The 16,228-nt window shown below is 39.4% G+C and overlaps 1 long non-coding RNA gene across 7 annotated transcripts in view; it reads right to left on the reverse strand.

Annotated features, from left to right (window-relative positions):
• Positions 1–371: 371 nt before the first annotated feature.
• The window catches only part of LOC128914114 (uncharacterized), a 51,983-nt gene continuing 36,126 nt past the window's right edge, over positions 372–16,228 (reverse strand). For 2 of the 7 annotated variants that reach the window (XR_008468187.1, XR_008468193.1), the window contains one exon: positions 10,006–15,973. This is a non-coding gene — a long non-coding RNA (uncharacterized LOC128914114). Of the gene's footprint in view, positions 2,489–8,287; positions 9,429–10,005; positions 15,974–16,228 lie in introns of those variants that run through there. The other 5 variants (XR_008468189.1, XR_008468188.1, XR_008468190.1 and 2 more) reach the window with 5 other exon arrangements.

Consider the following 16,228-nt stretch of genomic DNA (forward strand, 5'->3'; position numbering starts at 1 on the left):
AATGGGGTGATTTTTAGAATCCATACGTAGCTAAAGGTTTCTTCTGCTTGATTATGGTATCAAGCACAGTGAACGCACAAGACACTGACAGAAAACATCGGGAGCCCTCTCAGCATGATGGTGGAATGTATTGGTGGGCAAGGGATATGACATTTAGGTTAGATAAGGTAAAAGCATGTGTTTTACAGCCCTCAAATTCAGAAGGGTTTTTCTCAATGCTTTTTCCTTTCAAAGGCATTCAATCCAATCTCCTCGCCTCCCATTTTATAATTGCGATGCCTCTTCTCAGGAAAGCAGGAGAGCACCATAAAATACTATTTTTATAGTTTCCATTCACTTCTCTTAAATTAACCATTATGCTGTACCACATTTTCTATACCTGCCAAACTGCAAACCTTTCAAAAAAGCCACAAAAACATTGGGGTTGGCATAGTGCTTGCCCTGTAACTCTGCCGCTTGCAGATTAGCAGTTTGTCAAGCAGCAGCACGAATAGGCAGATACCACAGGAAAAGCTGAGATTTTCCAGCAGTAACGTTCTTGAAAGCTGCATATGCAACGCACTGGCTTCTATGAGCACCTTCAGCAAAGTGCCCGTTTTTCAGCTAGTTGACAGGGATGTTAGAAGGTGGGGTTTTTTCATTCCATCTAGTGTATTCATTGCTCCAGTTAACCCATTCTCACATACACTCCTTTTCCTGAACCTCCCAGTCTATCACAGAGAAAGGCTAGGAAGCACAAAGACATTTCTCTCTCCTGCCCCACTTTTCACTATCCAGAAGCAGTCAAAATGTCTTCCACTTCTCCTGGTCTTCCAGAAAGGATGGAGAGCATGTAAGGGAAGCTTTTGGGATAAGCTGATGGAAATGGAGTAGATTGTACCCTTGTACATCCCCTTTCCCATTCCCTAATTACTTTTTTCTCTTTTCTCCCTGTTTTTCTAGGTCTGTACAGAAATTTGGCATTTCTGGTGTCATTGCTAAGACAATCATGACCTTACCTGGTGTTACTGATGTAGTCCTCTAGGTGCTGTTGGCCTTGCTAGACTGCACTTGCCAAAATCCCCTTAATGCTCTCTTACAGTTTTCTGTGAAGCTTGGCCATCTCTCACGTAACTGTCCTTTATGTGGCTGACCTCTAGTCCTAAGGGTTTTGTGACAGACCTACAGACCAGTTCCAGTGTCCCTGGAAAGGTCCCAGTATCCCTGAGATGTCTCCAGACACCGGATAGTCACTAAGTTTTAGATACACTTAGACACAGGAGGTCTGGGATGACTACTTTGGCAAGGCTTTTGCCTTCACAGTTGGCAAGTCCTCTCTGCAGAGCAATCACAAGTCTGTCTTCACCTGCAAATACAAGCATAGAATTCTAGACCCTCATGAATGGTATGGTCCAGATCTGGAGAATTAATTTAGGACATGAGGTACAAAAAGCAGCTGCAAACTGTGTCTTTGTTCTGCCTCTGCTTGCATTCCAGAATGTGTCCCAGCCCAGAACGTTACTTCTGTTGAGGAGCTATTTGGTAAAAAGCAACACAATTTGTAGGACTGCTTAAAGAACCATTTTCTTGTTAAGGACTGAGAATAAGCACCTACTGGTTTCTCCATTAGGATAGACTTTTTATTGTGTTGTCAACACGTCAACATTGGAGGAAAAAAAATCTTACTTTGACTGGAGCTGCAGCTGAAAACAAGTTGATAAAGGAAAATCTCAATTAAGAGACATTCAGTCTACGTGTTCTTGACACAAAGTATAAATATATTTTGGGCGACAGAAATAATTCCATGTTACACAGCCTCCAACCCAAATAGCTTTTGTCTGCAAGCTGTTCCCAAGAATTCCCTTGAATCCCTAAGAATTCTCAGCTGATATTTATATAAATAAGTCTGCCATTTTTTAACACCCCTCTTTGGGGTTAGCTTGGTCAGGCACTATTACCCGGTACACAGAAACTTTGCAAGCAGGATATGCGCGACTTCAGAACAAAACAGGTTTATTGCCCGACACACATGCAAGATACCTGGGATTTAGGGAGCTATGGGGCTGAGCACGCTCACTGCTCAGGACAAAGACTGGGAGACTCTTTGCTGGCCAGGCAGACACGGGTCAGGAGGGGACATATTGCAACTCTGCAGCTCCTGGGCAGGTCCTTGGTGTTGCTGAGCTGCCATCCTCCACTCGCTCCATCGATGTGGACACCCCCGAGGACTTGAGCTGAGAATCTAACAGCTCCTAGCCCCTACAAGGCTCCCTGTTTTTTCCCCATAAACAATATCTTTTCAAGTTGTTGATTTTCTTATTTTCTTCTTGAATCCTTGAGCTACTTGCACTCCCCATCTCGGTTGCCTGACCTCTCTCTGCAGTTTCACCTCTCTCCTCCTCCTGCAGGCTTTTCATAGCTCTCACTCACAGCTCAGCAATTTTCTCTGAGGCCTGAGCCAAGGTTAAGTACCAGAGCAGGGCTTTGTGTCCTTGGCTTTGCATCCCTCCTGCAGGGAGGAAGGTTTGACAGAGGTTACCGCGTGAGAGAGCCACAGTTTTCACTTCAGCAAGAGGTACAGTAAGAAACGCCACAGGGAAGCGCGGACAGGAGCCATATGGTTGGTGAAGTCAGGGTATAAATCATATCTATTACACTAAAATAGCTCAAGGAAATATGTTTTAGCTTTAATGGTAAATGACTGAGAAAGTTGAATTATATGCTAAAACCATGTAAATGTTTACTAGAACATTAAGAGGAAATATTTTTTCCCCAATTGATATTTTAAAAAAAGCATTACCCAGACACAAATTCTTTGCTCATATTATGAACATGCTGATTTTGAAGGTACTTAGTCCAAAAAAAAAAAAAAGGTTGAACACTGTACTATTATTCTGAATAACTAGAAATAGATACACAGCGATGAGCTTTTTTTAGAAGTGTTGGGAGGACAATCTAGTAATTTGGCAAGAAATAAGTCCTGGTGCTTGGACTGTGAGATCAGAGGTTTCTCATTTCTTCAGGGAAGCAGAGTCTCTGCCACGTATTTGGTTGCTAATATTGTCCCTTAAAGATAAGTGTTAATAAGTGACAATAAACAAAACAGTACCTCAGTGACATATTTTTTCTTTAACCCTTTCCTAAAACGTTTTTTTTTTTACTTTTTTTAATTGGTGAAGGTAAGTTTGCTTTGTTTTTATTTTCCCTATATTAAAGATCAACAGCAAATAATGGAAATTTTGCAGCAGAAAAATTCCACATTAAAGACTGAAACTTAAACAGATACTGTAACCAAGCCGAGGACACTTGGTTACAAATGGTCTGCAAAAGGATAATGTGTTTTTATTTTATCTACACAGATTAATCTGACTGGAGAAGGTTGGAGTGACTGCACATACAGGACTGTGCAGAGCAACTGTGGTCTGTTCTTCAGGTTAGAACAGACGTGCAAATAAATGATTTACCTCAAGGAGGAGCAGAAGTTGTAAGGATGATTAAGGGCAGCAAAACCCAGTGGGCTGAAGGGCTTTGGGGGTTTCGGCCCTTCCTGCCCCATAGAGGCAAGAGGCAGCTGCTTCCAGGGCTGTGCAGGCTAAACACAACCTCCCGATATGTATATACAGACATGGTATGGACAAGTCTGGACACAAATGGATTAACAGAAGCAGGAGGACAGTACCTTTACAAGAACCCACAGAAACCATATGCAGCAAAAATAAGGACTTGTGCTCAGGCAAAAGGTTCTTTCGCTAGTATCTCCTGTGCTTTAAGTCCCTTCACACCTGCGGTCCAGACCACTTTGCCTACCCCACAGCTAGTCTGGCACGGGGGCCACTAGCATACCACTTGCACGCAGATAACAGAAGACACTCAAGATAAAATAGCTAGAGTTTAATAAGAATACAGGCTGACTACAGTGAGCAGGTGCAGCCTTGGTAAGGCCAGGGTCCTGCTTACAAGCAAACCTCCCCTTTCGTGCCCTGCTTCTCTCTATTTTCCAGTGGTTGCTCCTCCCCAAACCACTTTGGTCCCTCCCGTTCCTTCCCTTTTGCCCTTTTCACAGAATGGCTGAGGTTGGAAGTGACCTCTGGAAGTCATCTGGTCCAAGTGCCCCTGCTCAAGCTGCAGTAGGATTTTTGAGCTCTATTTAGAGGGCGAGTGGAGAGACTTCACTCTGGTCTGCTGCAGGTACAACAAAGTGCCTTCGCGGTTGCACATCTTCAGCGACTGTTTCCTCAGCTGCCCTCTAAAGCAGTATGGAGAAAAACATTGCCCTCTCCTACCTGTTTTGCTTGTTTGAAGAGCCTCCAGGAACAGAAAGCTGACATACGTGTGCCTCTTTGGGCTAGCGAAATTGCAGTGTTAAAAAGTGGACATGGAAGCTGCTTACTTTTCAATCAGAAATTCGAAGACATCGTTGCACTTACCTCGCTCTCCCCTATGGGGAGGGAAAAAACAATTGTTAGTGCTTTGAAATTCCACATGAATTCATTTCAGTTTTGTTTTTATGGCCCTCTGAAAAATAATTCAAAGAGAGCAGGGAGAGAAGGTTTTACTTTTACGGTTCTTCTATATATCTAAACTGACATGAATGGTAAGTGGCATAGCTATGATTAGAATGAAGAGTATGGGAGATAGGGTCATCATAAAGTATTTATAACGGCAAGTTGTATATTTTCGCTGTCAGAGAAGAATGGATGGGAAAGCAGTAAAGCTGAATTAAGTTAAAAATATGAAATGTCAGTTGGTGTTGGGAATACTTGATGCCGGCTTGCTTTGAATAAACAAAAGGAAGGACAAAAGCGTTTGAGAAGAAAACATCATAGTTCCTTTCTTTCCAGTCACTTTGGTGAATTTTTCTGAATTAAAAGTTACACATTTTGACCTCTATTTTTCTGGTGCGTCAGATGATCTACTAAAGTTCACATATGCTAAATAAGTGTTTCAGACTAGACATAAGGGAGACTTTTTTAGGATGAGGGTGACGAAGCACTGGAACTGGTTGGCCAGTGTGCTGGTAGATGCCCCATCCCTGGACACATTCAGGTTGGACAAGGCTCTGAGGAACCTGAGGTGTTTGAAGATGTCCCTGTTCATTGCAGCGGGTTGGACTAGATGACCGTTAAAGGTCCCTACCAACCCAAACTATTCTACGATTCTACTGAAACACTAGATGTTGGAAATGAGAAAAAGTGAACATAAACTTTAAATGCTACATGAAATATTTTTATGTGTTAAAAGATTAGAGAGTAGATGAAAAACCATGATTAAAATGTTTTAAGCGCTGGAGCAACGAGTTCTGCAAGATCTTAAAATATTTTACTATTTCGAGTGTAAGCAGCTATGCAGCAACATATGCTACATATCCTAAAGAACCCGGCCTTAGTTAATATCTTAACCGGTTTTTTAGAGCTGCTTCTATGAGCCATGTAGACTTTCTCATTTTTAAAATATACTGTCCATTTTTCTTTAGAATATTTCTTTAGGAAAATATTTTTATTTTTTAGGGAGGAAGTATTTTGGAAAATACAAATATAACCAAACTTGCATTGCTGCAGGGACTTTGATTCCCCTTCCATGCTAGTGATGCAGGCCGTGACTGTGCAAATGAAGATCTGGAGGTAAGTGATTGGCAGAATCTCCAGATGACGGTAATTTGTTGTAAATTACAAGGTATTCTGGGGACAACAGGAATAGGGATGGTAGGGCATATGAACTAATGTATGCTGCCTGGCAGACCCTAAAAGGATTGGCTGTATTTTGTCTTTTCTGGTAGAACTAAAATTTATCTTGAAAACAACTGGCGAGTAGTGCTAGCTGAGGTTTTTCGAAATACAGCATATGTATATGTGTATGCACATGCATGTAGGTCTGTGGGCATGGGAAGGAGATGCTTCTGAGACACAGTTTTCCTGATTTCACTCTCTACCAGCTCTCCCTGAAATTGCAGGGGGCACAGGCACAGCAGTAAGTTAAAAATAAAGTCATGGATCTGGGAGAATGCGGAGACTTGTCAATTTAATTACCTTGAAAGAACTTTTCAAATAAATAACTGCATTCTCAACAACAATATGCAGTTAGTTATTTGCTAAGGTTTGTAAAAAAGGCTTTATAGACTGTATGTCAATTGGTCATTCCAAGCTTCCCAGAATAATGCAGGAAGTATGAATATAAATATTACAATTTTCTGGTTATAAAACAAATTATCTCAGGAGTTTCCCAAATATTTTTTTTTAAAAAACAATATTTTGATAATCAGGAAAGATACGCTCACGTTGATCGCTCGTACACACATGATTTTGCCTATTACTGTGAAACTGCTAAGGAAGCACTAAGCAAGTGTGAAAATATTTGCAGGCTGAGAACGGAAGCGATTCACAATAGAATGGCTGTAGCAAAATTTTGGAGAAGGACTGAGGTAAAAGTGTTGTGGGAATCATATTCAGATTTCTTTGAAAATATGTAAATCAGCAACCATAATGTAGAATCAGCTATGATACACTGTAGCCTATATCACAAATACACTGCCAGATATTATTCTGTTGGCATCCCAGCTGTCACTTCCAGTAGGCTAAAATGCCAGTTTTGATTAAAAGCTCTATCTGATACAGTTCAGGGGAAACATAAATGATGAAAACTCTTTCTAAACTTTGAGCATTCTGTTTGACAGATGCAACAATAAGTGACAGTTTCCTCCCAAGGGGGTTAACACAGGATATGGCATTGGCCATAGTGTTACACTGTGAATATATTCTGGTTTTAATTGCTGTTATTTTATTATACTACTAGGGATTAGACAATCTATTTAGTTGGAAAAAGTGTATCCTTTGGACAAACTAAGTATTTTGCATTAACAGCAGTAAATCCCTTCATAAAGATAAAATTACAATGAAATCAATTACATCCAGAACTTGTCGGGAATGTCTGCTCATATTCCCTAAAATATTTTATATGTGTCTTCTGACTTCATTTTCTTGGAAAAAAAACCCATTCATTTGAAAGAGAAAGCTTTGTGGCCAGGCAGAGAAAATGCTGAAAGGGAGCACACAACAGCTAGGTTTGACACTTAATACTGTCACCGAGCAAGGAATTTCATCCTCCTGTGCCTTCTGCCTCTTCAATCTATTCACGCCCTCTCTTGTCTGTTTAGCCTTCAAACTCTTTGGGGCTGGGAGTGACGCTGGATCCCTTGTACTGTGGAATTCATCCAAAGCTTAGTCCTCACTACTGAATTTTGCCTTGGCTTGACCTCCAAAATTGAGAAACAATTTGTGTTATCAAGAATGTTCAGAATCCTGTTTCAGGAAATTTCTTTTGCCAAAAGTCTCTTTTTCATGAGTGCTTAAAAAAAAAAAAAAAGGAAAGAAAAGAAAAGAAAAAGAAGAAAAAAGTTTCCTTTACTTGGCTTTTATTTATTTTTCTGCTCCAGTGATGCTCCTGGAGCTCATTTACTTCCTCTCGTACTCCCAAGAGGGTGCCTGCTCTTTCTTTCAGATGCACAAATCCATATTCCTTCAGCAGCTGGGGGCCAGATCTTGCATCTGTCTATCGCTCTTCATGGAGAAGGCTCAGATAAGATTCGTGCATTGTCAGGCAGCCGTATATTTTGTGGAGGCTCCTGCTGTTTCAACTACTGTGTTCTATAAAACACCCTGATTGTTTCTTAGCTTTTTTCTGAACAATGCCATTGACAGCCAGGATTCCACTGAGGAGTTTTGCACAAACTCTCATCATACACTTTATTACTATTTATAAGCATAACTGATGGTGTTCTTGCTGGAGAACAAATATTACTGGAAGATTTATTGTGACGAAACTGGAATTTTGCTGTTAGTTGCTAGAGATAGAGGGGTATAAGCATTTACTAGTCTTATACGTAATGGATTATTTGATTCCCCAATCACAGCAGCGGAATCTGAGCCAGTGCTTAAGAAATTGTGGAAAAATTTCCGATGGCCTTTGATGGTCTTTTGTTGGAGCCCGAAGAAGAAAACTATGTTTACAGAAAGTCAAGAAATTATAGGATTATTTTTTAATTAATTGTGACACTCCAAATGTTAAGTCATTACCTTTTCAGTTGATGTTCAGTCAAACATCCTCATGTTAATAATATTAAATAAAATAAATGCGGGACACATTGAGATTGAGCTAGATGAATCAGCGCTAATATGGTTTGAATTTGCATTTTTTTTTTTTGCTTTATTTATTCAACACCGCAATGAAATTTTAATGGAATTTGCCCTTCAAAAGGGCAAATCCAGACTAACACTGTTAATGGTAGTACAGAATTATGATTCAAAAAGTCGCTTAATTTTTTCTTGTTTATTACCACATAGTGTTTTCATGTGAGATAATTTTTTTATTAATGACCTAATTGACCTATTGTCAAAAAAAAACCCCCAACCACTCAAGACACCCAACACAGGAAAATCATCCCAACACGTTTCTAATCAGACCATGTTAAAACATGTAGTTGCTATTAAAGCACAGGATTAGCTGTGTTAATTCTTCGTACGGTACACCTTTTTATAATCTGCTTGTGGTATAAGGTTATAATGAAGGTTTTAAAACTTTGTCCTGTAGGTTTTGTCAGCTCCATGTAGCTCATCATAACGCAGCAACTGCAGTCTAATGAGAGTGGAGAATTGTAATTCCCTTGTGCACCAGTCTGGGGAATAGGTCTTATTCCATGTTACTGGTTGTTCAGCACATGCTGCAGAAATTTATTGTAAGGAAGAGATGCACAGTCCATCTGAATACACCTGCCGGCAGTGGGACACCTCATGGTAGTCTCAATTTGATGCTGAAGCTACCACGACAAAAGGACTGCAAAGGTATTCCTGCAAGTAGCCCATCCAGTTGGCAAAGAAAAATTATCTTCCCTAGTTCATTCTGTGGATCACAAATTCTCAGGTTTGTCTCATGGATATTCTGGCTGGAAAGGAATGCAAGCAGCTCTGCGAGGAACCTGATGCCATTGCTAATGTAGGACACTGAGGTCTAAAATTGTTCAAAACCCAAATTTGTTTACAGTTACAGGGGAAAAGGCCATTTGGCAGAAGAAGCCTGTACTTTAAGGTTTATTAATCTCAGCCTCCCCCTTAATTCTTCTCTGCATCCTTCAATTAATTCCATGTACAAATAACCAGCTGTCTTGAACTCATTTATTATATTTGCTTTAATGGCTTTATGGAATCACTTTAGGTGTATTAACTGAAGGGAGTAAGTGTGAACACTTGAAGAATGTCATGCTGTTTTGGCCACGGAAAGCTGTTATTTTAATGGAAGTCTTGTGGTTATAGCCACATGAATCACAGTCACAGCACAGTGATACCTTTTAAACAAACAGATGTATCTTCATCTCCTGGCTGTAGGACAGATTAGCTTTTTTGTGTTTTAATTTTTTTAATACAAAGATTGCACTTCATCCCAGTTGAAATAATCTCCATCTACAACATGAGAACCATTAGTTACAAGCTTATTAATTGATTATCTCACTAATTAAAGTATGATTGCTGTTGTACGGCTTCAAATTAATTTTGAACTACTTGAATTGAAAAAAAAATACACACAGATTACATCTATTGCAATTTTGAATACAAATATAATAGCAAGAGATATGAACGACAATTACCAGTTTAATTAGCATTTCAGCACAGAAATTAAGGTAGATATAGCACATTACGTATCAAAATGTTCATGTTTGGTGTTTTGGTAAGCGTATGAATCATCCAGGATAACTGTCACTGTAGGAAGAAGATGGCTACAGGAAATCTGGTCTCCATATCGGTGTGCTGTCAGTTGTTCACTTGTTTGCTTCACTGCACTGAGCTAAATGCCTATGTGTGCAGAATCTTAATACATACTTATTAATTATTTTTGGATTCGGCCGTAGGAGCAAACTACAGCTTTCTTATTAAAATGCTTTCTCTAAAGAAGATACTCGCAATAATCTGACTGTACTAGGGCTGCTCCCAAAAGAAATGAAAAAAAAAAAAGAACAATTTACTTGAGTACTGAGATACGCTCCTGTTTAAATTTTAAAACTATTTTCTCTTCCTCTCTCCCAAGCAAACGTGCTAATAGGGATGAGCTCTGACATTATAGGATCTCAGATGCTGAACTTTGCCGGTATATGCATATTTAAAGCAAAGTCCTAGTACCTAAAAGAAATGAATTGCTAATTCTGTACATGGCAGACCTTCCTTTAAACAGCCGTCCTGGAGGTTGGAGGAAGGACTTGGTGTAACCTCTCTGAGATTACAAGCTCTGTGTTGCTTAAATCCTGCACTGCTTATCATCTTCAGAAATACAGAGAATTTTATGGAAGAAATTTTTTTTTCTGACATTTAGGTTGACAATTCCCAGTCTGGGTTTTCTGGGCGGGGACTTGAGTGCGAATATTTTAACAGAAGACGTGTTAGCGAGGAGGGGTGCAGCAGTCAGTGGTGCACAACCAAACCATACACCACACCGTAAGGGTTAAGGTACCGGTGCAGCGCCCGTGCTTGGCAGTCGCACACGCAGCCTCATTCACGTGAGCCATCAGGGAAAAGAGTTGAGGGGCAAATGGTCTGGAGGGCAGCCGCAATACGCTGCAGCCAAGCTGGAGGCACGATGGAGCCAGCATTGGTTTGGGATGTCTTTGGTTTCTAACAAGATCCCCAAAAGTTGGTGGTCCTTTATCAGACAGTGTCATCCCTATGTCTCATCTCTCTAATGAGTAATTTTTCTTTCCACCTTTCCTCCCTGTTCTGTCTACTAGGGTGGCAAAGTCCAAGACACCAGACTGGGAGCTGTGACGAGGCTTTGTTTCTGCTGCAGCTTTCTTAGCACTGCTGTAATACAAATATAACAGTATTTCTAATGCTGCAACTTAATTTTACATATGCTGCCATTCAGTTCTTGCAAACTTAAAAATATATGAAGACCATTAAAAAACTTGAAAAATATGTATCCAATTGTAGCGTACCTATATCCAGTTTTAGGAAGGTTTTTGGAAGATATTTATTAGGCCGTTAGTTATGTTTTAGTTTTTGCTATGCCAAAGCTATCAGTTCAGTTCTTTTCAAATCAAACCTGTGTAAATATAGAAGTTACTACTGGTAATCCAGCGAAACACCTTAGTGAGTATCTTCAGAAAAGAAAGTGCGTCAGCGTTCAGACAGTCATTAATCTAATGAAGCATTTGATAATTGCAGACAGTCAAAGTGTGAGTCTATAGCTATTCCCTTTAATACTAAAAATCCCCAGATACTGAACCGTCATATATATAATTATATAACTGAATGCTTATGTAAATTCAATAGACTGTTTTGTAAATCTTCTGGTCTCAGAAGGTTACAGATTGATGATATTTGGTACTAAGTTCTCAGATCAGCACTTACAAGGCATTTCTTAAATCTTTCTTGCCACTTTCTGTCTAGTCAATTGGAAAAATCTGTCCTGAGAGTAATTGAAAATTGCCCCAGATTGTCATTGAGTGATTTGCAGAAATATCCTTTGATTATAGTCCCAGTCAGTTTTATATTATATTGGCCCTCATGCTGCACTGAGGAAAAATAAATAACTCGTCAGCTGTGGGCAACCAGATAATTGGTGTAGTTTATTCAAAAAAATTACATCTATTTCTGTAGGCGATCTTCTGCAAGGTTAAAAAAAATCAATACCACAAATCATGTTTCAATGGAAGTATGACAGCCTTACAAAGTCTGCGAAACTGTATCCAAATGTTTATTTTCTTCAGCAGTATAACTTTTCTGCAGGAGGTAAAAACAGCACTTTGTACATTCTTATGCTCTCCCCCTCTCATCTTATAAAAAATAAAATAAATAAATAAAATATGAATACTGTTTTAAGATAACTAACCTTGCAAATGTTGGATACGTATGTCCTGCCCTTTGTATACGTAGTTCATACGTCCTACTCGTCCTCAATAGCCCAACAAGACTTTTGTTCTGGATTTGCTGGGTAGTAACAAGGCACATCATCACTGAGATAGACCCATTTTGGGATGCTGTAGAAGGTACTGGACAATCAGACTGACATAGTTCTCTCCGCTATTGACAAACTTCAACGCCGAGAATAATCTAATTGGTCTGAGGTTCTTAAAGGCACATACACGCCAAAGGAACTTGTTGATTTGGGGACCTATTAAAATCAGTGCCTCCTGAATCCTCTGTGTCTCCTGAGTATCAACACATTTGAAGTGCCAGCATCAAGAAAACAGTTTTTACTCCTAATTTAAGTATTAGATTTGCCCAATGGCTGATAGTTGTGAAATAATTTTCTAGATGTTCTATAACCATTCGATGTGAGGAGATATACTGAAAAATATTATTGTGGGGAAAAAACAACAACAAAAAGGATAATGAAACCCTGACAGAAAAAAAAAATAATTGTAATATCAGGTTCTCAGGCAGACAAAAGCATTAGTGAGAACAGAAGCCTAAAGTTGCCCATTATTCAGATCTGTGTTGCATGTGTAGCAGGAAATATCTTCAGAAAAAAAAAATATCTCACAGCTACAGCTCAAAACATCTTTCAGATGAAGGAGCAGCGAACCAAGGAAGCGGAGGTCTTGCAGGTCCAGTCTCAGGCAAGCCAGCTGCTTCAAAGTGACAAATGCCGCTAGATGCTAATGGCATTGTTTAGAATTAAATGGGAAAACATTAATATTTCTCTTGGGACAACTTTCAGTATTCCAGCAGGAAACTTTAAGGCAAGATCTGGCATATAAAATGCTGGTAGAAAGACAGATAGTTTACTCTTAAAAGAAATAAATCCTGCGCCACTTCAGTCTCTTTTTTTAGCATCCAGCATTCACCAGATGCTAGTACTGAAAATCTGCCCTAGCATTTCGTAGGCTCGCTTTGGCTTTCTTTTGAAATTGTCACAGGAATGTATGCAAAAAGCCCATTTTAGCCTGCACAAATTGCTGTAGCTTCTATTTTTGATATATTCTGAAAGCTGGTTTGTCCTGCCACATATAAGTACACAAATCACCAGATAAAGATGTACACCTTCGGAAAAAAATCCAGTCTAAAAATAAATTTATTATAACAGAAGAGTTACTTATAATCAAATTTAATTGTTAGTATTAATATGTTAATGTGAATTGGTATCTTGCTTTATTTAGTATCATAAGGCACTGATGGGACTGGATGACAATAAGGGGAATGTCCTGAAGATTTTCCCTTTTCAGTTTGGTGGTAAAAATCTCTTGAAATAAATTTAAATAACAATGACAAAACAAACATACTTTTGTTATTTGATACAGCCCATGGTGTCTTGGGAAGTAATAATAAACAAATTAAACTCTGAGGCAATAATTATAAATAAGCCCAGCACTTGGATATTATAAAAGAAAGCAAACGTCTGAGGTTTTTTTAAGGAAAAATTGCATATATCTGAAGGAATTACAAGTGATTGAATAAATTAGCATAAATGTGCTAAATATATTTGGGGGAAAGGGGGTGTTAAAATCCTTAGGGAACTACAAACTGGAGAAGACATTTAAGACTAGAAGAACCACCAAATCCTGAACTTCCAGCCTAGAAGAACAAACTGGTTGTTGATTATGACCAAGCAATTGCAGGTGTTGCTGCCCAATTCTCAAACTTCAAATATCTACTTCGTAAATGTGAAACTGTTTATTACTTACATTCACTTTCCACAAAGATAGACATGGTAATTACAAAACTGGAAGAACTGCTCAAACTTCAGGATATGAGGGCTTTTACCTGCAGAACGTTTTTTTTATAACCCTGACAAATGCCTGTCAGAATGCTGACAAGTATATTGTGAAATAATTAACTTCTTAATGTCTTCAGTCTGTTTCTCCATTCTTCTTCCCAATAGTTTAACAGTCCCAGGTCATGGAAAACCTGTGGGTGCCTTCAGGAGAAATGCCTTGCACTTCTGTCCTCAGCGGAAAAGCACTGGGGAGCTAGATAGGTGCAGTCCCATTCCTAACTTTCCCTTATATAATGCATATATTAGGACTTTCAGTGTCCCTGAGGTAATACCAGAAATGTGACCAACCATTGCACGTAACCTTCCATGGAGGGAAGAAGGAGGTAAGTCATAAGGGCTTCTATTAAATCAAATAATGCCTTTTAATAAGCTGTTTTCTGTGGCTTGCGATGGTGCAGTTAGCAAAGTTCTCTGCAGTAGCTGTCCTCTACAGACACGTCTTGTCTCACCTGTGTGAAATTTAATTAGTAGGGTGTCATCAGTAATCACAGAGTGAAGTGGCTCTTGATTCTATGTAGCTTGTGTACTCCAGAAGCAGGAAATGTATTCTGTCTGCAACCTCGGCCTTTACAAAGACATCCTCCAGTGCCTATTTCCTGACAATGATGAAACATTATCAGTTCTTTATGGGATTTTTGCTGCTGCTTTTTTTTTTTTTTCACATCTGAGAAGATGCCTTTAGAGAGAAACAAAAGCTCAATATGAGAAAAATTATGAGGATTCTCACAAGAATGGTGGATACTATAGAGAATGAATGTTGGTTTAGGCTTTGGGGCAGGGAAGTCAGACTTCCACATGGATATGGAACACTTAAGGCTGTTTTGGAAAAAGCTGTCATTCTAACTAGAGTATTGGAAGAAGCAGGAGAAAAAGAATTAGGCCTTGCTCACTAAAGATGGGGTTTTGCTGACAGTCTCTTTGAGCATAAGAAGTTCCCTCTGAGACAATGCAGAAATCCACATTTCTGGGAAACTGGCAGGAACGGAACTCGCAGACTAGACACTGCTGCAGCAGCTGAGGAGAAAGCCTGGACTAACATGAAAAAAAAGCCCCAAACTTGTGGAAGTTTTGCTTAACCTCGATGAAATCCTGGTGTTTAGGGAAGCACAGAATTATGCCTTATTGAGCAGACTAATTCAGGTATGTCTATGGGTGCACAGAATACAAAATTACCTTAAAAACTTCTAAAAATACACGAATTTACTTCTTGCCATATCAGTGAAGAAATAGCCAGAGATTTACCTGTCATCTTCTGGTTTTGAAGTATGATGTCCTTCTAAATAGGACGTGTTTCCATTCATTATTTAATTAAAGTAAAAATTGAATAAGAGATCGAGAAATTAATAAAACCAGAAAAAAAATTGTAATAAGGATTGCACAGGAAAGAGTTCAGAAGCATGTATTTCTCCTTCTCTAATTGCATTTGTTTTGTCTGACCTATTTCTCAGCAAATGCTCTACTCTTGAACAGTTCTGCTGGAGAAGATGGCTAAACTGCGAGAGGTATTTCTTAAATAAAACCCCATTAAATACTTATTATATGACCCAGCAACCTGTATCTGAAAGAGGAGGTTCATTTCTCTTTTTGTTATGATGTGGCAGACATACCTCAATAATTTTGAATCACATTCTAAGCTGATGGGTAAGTAAACAATAGGAGAATTAGTCCTATAAAGCCTAAACAAAAGCTCAACATTTCCAGCAGCTGGAGTACAACAGCTTCTGCTGCTTTTTCCTTTGCTATCACAGTCACTGTTATAATTTGCTGGCAAGGACCGGGGTAAGTACATTGCAGCCAACATCCTCCCCGTAGGCATTAAGCAGTTTACCTGAATGATGTACATCGCTTCTGCCAGCTTAAGGCCTTGAGCCTTGAAATATTTTTCCTTAACGTTTGGTCCCTTGCACAAAAGCGCGATATGCTCGCAGCTGCACCAGAAAGCCATCTCCCCCACAGCTGGGGCCAAGAAGTAACAGCTGTGCCAAGTGGCACGTATCGTGAACAATTAGGCAAAGGGATCACGTTATTTAAAGCCTTCATCCCCTCGGATGCGCAGCCATCAGAAAATAATGAAATGCCTTCCCACCAAAGGAAAGTGTATCTTGCAGTCTGATTAAGCAGATGAGTTGGTTTAGGAACAGGTTGCGGTGGCATTCACCTCCCCAGCACTGATACCTGTTGTAAAGCTGGATGTGTGCTCCAGCTGCCTCTGAGAAGAAATCCACTCCTAAAACCTTCACTGGGACAGAGAAGAAACAAAAAGGAGAGGTTAAGCTGTTCTCATGGCCTTTCCAACCCAAAGTTTAAGACAAATGGAGATAGCGTGGGAGAGTAAATATCTCTGTAGCTCCCAATCTCTACATGCACAGAAGATATTTTTTTTTTAAAAATTATTGACAACTTTTGAAACACTCTTCACCTAGGCTACCAGTTCAGCAGCTTCATCAACAACTGATTTAATAGAAGGATGAACATTATCGAATGGATATTCACT

Source organism: Rissa tridactyla, chromosome 8, assembly GCF_028500815.1.
Source record: "Rissa tridactyla isolate bRisTri1 chromosome 8, bRisTri1.patW.cur.20221130, whole genome shotgun sequence".
Taxonomy (NCBI): domain Eukaryota; kingdom Metazoa; phylum Chordata; class Aves; order Charadriiformes; family Laridae; genus Rissa; species Rissa tridactyla.